Here is a 7,027-nt window from a genome sequence, read left to right on the forward strand (position 1 = left end):
GGATATGTTGCACCAATTCAAATCCCTTACCATTTCCAAACACCATTTCACCCTTAATGCCTAGGCCAAGTAATGAGGCACATCGATTTGTTGTTTCTTGGTGGCTTGTAGGAGGGTGTTGCCTTATCTAGATTTGATGATACAACCCCATGTTATTTGACCTTCAGGAAAATAGCCTACATCCAAAAAAGTGCAACAATTAGATTCTAAATAATTGTCATTAACAACATTGACAAAATTCTCACATCCACCATAACGTGTCAACTTATTCCAAGAAACTTGTTGCACTAAGCTATCCATGTCTCTTGTAATATCCATTAGTTAAACTCTTTTTGGAGTGACATTACATGTGGAGGTAGCCCTGACCCTTCCACCCAAATCTCTAACAAGATCCATAATCCTGCTTTCAGATATTTTCATATGATTGTTGCCCACACCTTCCTGGGGAAGAGTGACCCTGATACACATGTAAGTGCTGAAGAGATTTTCTTCATGTACTGTACCACTCAGTCATGCCCAGTAAATTGCAGAGATTTTCTGATCGAGAGTCTCTATCTTAATGCTCGCTCCGCTGTGAGCCCTATACACGTTGGAAGCACGGTGACTCATATAGCCTCCTCCCTAGGACTTGATAGAAGACTATTTCACCTGACATCTTACTGCAGTTATACTTTGATGGATATTGACTTCTGTCTGGACCGTGGCCTCATGAGGAGATCTTCCTTCCAACCAGATCAATACAAGCTCTTGATCGAGGGTGAGACTATTCACTACTTTACTTTACCGGACCCTCAGGTAACTTGTGTTTATGATCAGACCAAATGGGCCTATGCCATAGAAGGCAAAGGCGAGACAGTAGATGAGTAGAGAATTACACCTACCAGAATCAAAGTGCTCACCAATAATCCGAATCTTCAGAGTCCAAGCATGCATTCTGAGTTGGTTAAGCTCCGTATGGAGATAGCCCAACTCCGCCAAGAGCCCGCTGACGTTGCTTTGCAGGTCAAAGTGTCAGATATCACACATGCCACTGAAGCCGATATACTGAATAATGAGATCGCCGACCTCCGACACCAGATCGCAGAGCTCCGAGGATACGAAGTCGAGGAGACTCCATTATTCCCTGAGCATTGATGCTATCAAAGACCGAGAGATGCCGTTTGATTTACCTATTTCCCATTATTTATTATTTATGCTTGTTTTTATTGTTCCTTTTGACTTTATGCTTGCTTTTTATTTCCTAGGATCTCTCGACCGGTGACTTATCACTAACTCTTCACATACACACACACACACACACACACACACACACACACACACACACACACACACACACACACACACACATATATGCATTGTTATTATTATGTTTTTAAGTCCATTTTATTTTATTTTATTTTATCTCACTTTACTATTTTATTTTATTTTATTTTATTTTTTCAATCTTAATCAAAAAACAACATACCATAGAAACCTATGTGCACCCCCCTTCTTGCAAAAATGAAGACAAAAAGTTGTGGCCCAAGAAGCAATGAACAAATTCGGCCCAACCAATTCCGAAGCCATGAAGGGCGCCAAAAGCCTCATGGTGAGCGCCATGACGTCTGAACATTTAACGGGACAGAATCCCCAATTTCACCATTTTCACCTTCTTCAACCTCTCCAAAACCATTTTCTCCTCCTTCCAACTCCACCAAAGTCCACGAAAAATCCCAACTTCCTCATTTTAACTCCAAGCCATTACCATTTCCAAACTTCACTCATCCATTTCTCCACCAAAAACCCACAAAAATTCCATTTTTCACTTCCTTTCCATAAAAACCCATTTTTCTCTTCACTCACCATTAATGGCCGGAATGGAGTTCAACAACATCATTCTTCGCGGAGGAAAACCCGGAGAGCGACAAAACAATTTTTTTACAAAAATTGCAATCACGGGAAATTCTCGCTACCAGGTATGTAGACGAAGATTGTTTGTATACTTTAGGGACATACCATAGTGTTTTTCATATGCTTGATACTTTAGGATTACACGATATTTTTGCTAATAAAGCACCCACCTATGATAGGCTGACTAGGGAATTTTTGAGTTCCCTAATTTACATTGTTTACCTTGGCACTGCTAGCACGGTTGGTACCGTTTTTTTAGAATATTTAATGTGGAATACGAGTACACTACCGATGCCTTAGCAGGTTTGTTGGGAATGCCTTACGGAGAGGGTGTCATCTGTGAGACACCCTTAGATGCTGAATGGGCACTCGAAGCATTTACTTTTTGGAATAGATTATCAAATGTGGCTGTCACTTCCTTCGGAGGAATTTTAGCTTCCAATATTCATAACCCGGCCATCCGTATTTTTCGATATCTTTTGCCATGTACTATTTTCGGTCGGGAGAATTCTAATAAAGTAAATGCTCGCGAGTTGCTATTTTTACAGGGTTGCCTCACTAATCAAAGGATCAATCCTATTCCTTTTATGCTTGCGCATATGTCCTCCATTCTTAAAAAGGGAGGAACCAACTCTTTCGGTGGTTTAATTACTTCTATAGCTAGAGCGTTAAATCTCAACGTTGAGTTAGCCACCTTAGAACCACTCCCTCACCGCACCACTAACTTAAATTTTTTGAAGGATATGAAAGTATGCAAGGTGCGGCGAGCAGGTGGTTATCACCTCATGATCCATGGTGTAGCTATACCCAGTGTTGTTTTACCTTGCTCTCAGTGTACAGATGTGCGACATGCAAGGAACTGGACGTATGTTATTGATGCTCCACCTTTTACCGGTCCTTTGCCACCTAATGTTCCTATGGACGATGAGCATGAGACCGATGATGAGTATGCCCGACGCGACCAGTTACCTGCTCATGATATTCCTAATGCATCACATACACACACTGCACCTTCTTCTTCTGACCATTTTGCAGGTACCGCTCCTGGTGTTTACATCACTGAGGAGATGTGGCACGGGCACCTGGCTCAAGAGGAAAGGCATGACACCCTTCTGAATACAATAAACCAATAATTGACAGATAATATGAGTTTTATGGTAGCCTCCCAGCAGCATAGTGAGCAAGCACATCGGACTATCACTGAGTCCTTACTTGCGATCACTAATGAGCAGCATCACCAGCGACATGCTACTGAGCGTCACCTTGAACTTATCGAGGCCACCCAAGGGTCTCTCTTAGGTCACTCTAGGCAACTGCAGGAAGGACTTAGTACTCGTAGCAGGCATCGTCGACCCAGGCATCCTGACCAAGGCGGTGACGGTGACGGTATCGGTGATCACCCATAGTTCTCCCTCTCTCTCTTCCAGGTTACTCCTACCCTATCTCATATCGAAACATTGAGGATAATGTTCATTTTAAGTTTGGGAGGAGATTTTTATCACTTTTCTTTATTTTTAGTATGTTTTGTGCGTTTTAGTTGTTTGCCTTTTCGTTTCAATAAAATAACATGTGTTTGACGAGTCATCTGTGTAGTGTATCCGTATTTCTCCCATTTCTTTAACCTTACCAAAAAAATTGTGAGCTAAGACAACAGTACATCTTGAATATTCAGGCTATAAGACAGGTTTATGACGGGATGTAAAAGACTTGGGAAAACTTTTTCTAAAAATCGATATTGTCTTAACACCGTAGGCTTCATGATTATAAGAGTCGATCCGATACCCCATATGCTATGGCCCTAACTTTTGTTCCAAATAAGTCCTTAAGTAGTTTATCCTTGCAGTCAACTCCGACTTAAGCATGCTCTACGTAGGGGGCCGATGAAAATAAGTGAATGATCATAAAAATTTCTGCTATGTTCTCTAGTTGTATGAAAATCTGGGCTAGGTGACTCTCACACGGTCATTTAATCCAGCAAAATAAAGACATTTGCGAAACATGCAGAAGAAATATATATATATATATATATATATATATATATATATATATATATATATATATATATATATATATATATATATATATATATATATATATATATATATATATAATGATATGGCTATTGTTGGTTGGTTCAGAGGTATCTGGTGTTGAACTTGGTAGGGTGGATTACGATCTAATCCCCCACAACTACAAATTGGGTTAAATAAAGGGGTTACACCAACTTATGTACCAGAGCCCCATGCTTAAGATCATAATCACTAACCGGTCACCTTACTATGAGTATGTACGGATAACGGGCTTAATGTGATTGCACCTAATGAAAAGGACTTGAAGAAGACGAAAAGAAGGCCTAGGTATGGTGGGGTGATGTGGATTGATTTGTATAGGAACGAAGCCTATGACCGCATTTGTGGGAAGTGTCACTACAATATCCTTAGTTTGATTTGTTAGTACCTATCGATACATTCCTTGAATGAACTTATAAACCTTTTTGCCTTGAATTAACTCGGGTTGATACTGTTTTTCTTGCATGAGCTATAAAGAGTTTTTCCTTGAGGACAAGCAAAGGTTTAAGTGTGGGAGAATTTGATCACACTGAATCACACCGTGTTTTTGACTCGGATGTCACATGTTTATTAGGTCTTTATTATCATTTTTCTTGTGTTATGCTCTCTTTTATGTTATTTTCAGATATTTAGCTCTTTCGGAACCTTTTTAGAAGAAACGAAGCAAAAAGACCAAAAATTAGGGTTTTTCGGCAAATATTGTACACATGACGTTATGCATGGCGACCGTTATAGGAGAAGCCATGACTCATCAGCCCTCAACCAGGAGGTAACCGCCACGATCCCATGAACTTTCCCATTCACACACATGGTGGGCGCCATGAAGGGGTGGCAGGCGCTACCTTTGTATTTCACGTTTCCACTAAGGAGAAGTTGAAGGGCATCATGGTCTTTACAAGCTGCTGAATTCCTCTATAAATAGGTCGTTCTAGTTCATTTCCAAATCATCCAACTTAGTTTACAACACTAAGACTATATTATCATCTGTAAAAACGGTAATCCGTCACATCGAGGGGTTATCGCACCTTAGTGAGATTGAGTTGGAGCACTTTGATTTTGATGTCGTCTTTATCTTCAGAGTCAAAGGTTTATTTTCCTTGTACCAGATTTAAATCCTCCGTTTGGAGCAGGTTCTAATTTAATCGCTTTTATTTATTTTACTTGTCATGCTTTACTTTATTTAATTTCTTGTCATGCTTTACTTTATTTAATTTCTTGCCTTGCTTTACTTTATTTAATTCATGTCATTGTCTTTACTTTATTTAAATTTCTCGCCATTATCTTTATTGCTCGTTTTAATTATTTTACAGGCTTTACTTGTTCTTTACGCCTTACATTCTAAAACAACTTTTTCATCATGATCAATATCGTTGTGTTTGTTTGTATTACCATGTCTGGCTAAATCTTTCAAAGGTTAGAATGTAAGGATCGCGGTTAAAGAGATGTTTCACATATTGAATCTGTAAAAATGCTTTGAAGGCTGTTTTGATTTTTAATTCGAGTTTTCTGAAACAAACTTGGTTAGTTTTAACTACTCAAGGAGTGCGAAAGCACCCTGGCTTAGTTAACTAGGATTTTTTATCACTTTAAGAAAAACGATTTTTGAAACTGTTTTCGGATGCGTTGGTAGATTTAAAATCAGAAAACTCCTTGGGTAAACTTTCCAAATCAAAATCACTTTTCAACTAAGTTTACGAGTCTTATTTCTTAAAAATAAGTTTACTACTTTAGCATTTTGCGCACCTTTTATAAGTGACAATAAAAGGCCTTAATTTAAGGGTAAACTCGGTTTTGAATACGCGAAAGCGACAGTTCCTGTTAAATGGATTCTTTTCAAGAGTAGAAAATATTGCCCCATAAGTAGTTCTATTTAGACAATCGAAACATCGTTTAACTGACGTGAAATACATTCAAACCTATCTTTATCTGCACTGTATTTATTATTTTCTTTATTTACTGTTATTTTGTAACATCAATATCTCTCTTATACCTCCTTAGATAAACATCGTAACGATAGTAATCGATAGATTGACGATTTGGTCTCTGTGGGATCGATATTCTTTTATATTACTCTGACGCGATTCGTGCACTTGCGAATAGAGCGATCAAGTTTTTGGCGCCGTTTCCGGGGACCAACTTCGTCAAATTTCGTACCTTGTTGTTACACCGTCTAGACTAAGGCATTATTAGCCGGTAAATGCGAAGAACCCGTAGTACCGGAAATTTAGTAGATGCTTTAGCGGAACCCTAACGTTACACTCGTACACGCCTCTTACTCATCCGAATTAAGAAAGCTATGACCGAGAATCGCAACCGGAGACCTCTTAAGGAATTTACGCAACCCTCTGACGAGGAACCTAGTTCTAGTATAGTAAACCCCCTCATTCCTGCCAACAATTTCGAACTAAAACCATCTTTACTGCAATTAGTGCAACAGAACCAATTCACGGGTCTCGCTACTGAGAACCAAAATCAACATTTAAAAGTCTTTATCCAACTGGCTGACACCTTTAAATCCAACGGTGCTTCACCTTATGCAATCCGTTTAAGATTATTTCCTTTCTCCCTCAGGGATAAAGCACGTTCATGGTTGGATTCACTTCCAGCTAATTCGATAACTACCTGGGAAGACCTTAGGAGAGTATTCCTTGCTAGATATTTTTTCCCCAGTAAGACTGTTGTTCTTCGAAACCAAATAACTAGATTTACTCAAAACCAGGGAGAATCACTTTTTGGAGCTTGGGAGAGATATAAAGAGCTGTTAAGAGTCTGTCTACACCATGGCCTAGAACAATGGTTGGTCGTTCATACCTTTTACAATGGACTCCATTATAACACAAAGATGAGCATCAACGCTGCCGCAGGTGGCGCACTGATGAACAAACCTTACCCTGAAGCTTGTGACCTAATTTAGGATATGGCCCAAAACCATTATCAATGGGGAACTGAACGAGCACCAATAGAGAAAAAGGAGACCCAAGTTGGAATACACGAGATAAGCTCTATGGACATGATGCATGCGAAAATGGACGCTTTAGCACTTAAGGTCGAACATATGTCTACAAACA

General features: G+C 39.4%; 1 non-coding gene across 1 annotated transcript; it reads right to left on the reverse strand.

Moving 5' to 3' along the window:
* Nucleotides 1-6,639: 6,639 nt before the first annotated feature.
* On the reverse strand, nucleotides 6,640-6,746 carry LOC127099316 (small nucleolar RNA R71). The gene has a single exon (XR_007793833.1). It is a non-coding gene; the product is annotated as a small nucleolar RNA R71 (small nucleolar RNA).
* Nucleotides 6,747-7,027: the final 281 nt, after the last annotated feature.

Source organism: Lathyrus oleraceus, chromosome 6 (genome assembly GCF_024323335.1).
Source record: "Lathyrus oleraceus cultivar Zhongwan6 chromosome 6, CAAS_Psat_ZW6_1.0, whole genome shotgun sequence".
Classification (NCBI taxonomy): domain Eukaryota; kingdom Viridiplantae; phylum Streptophyta; class Magnoliopsida; order Fabales; family Fabaceae; genus Lathyrus; species Lathyrus oleraceus.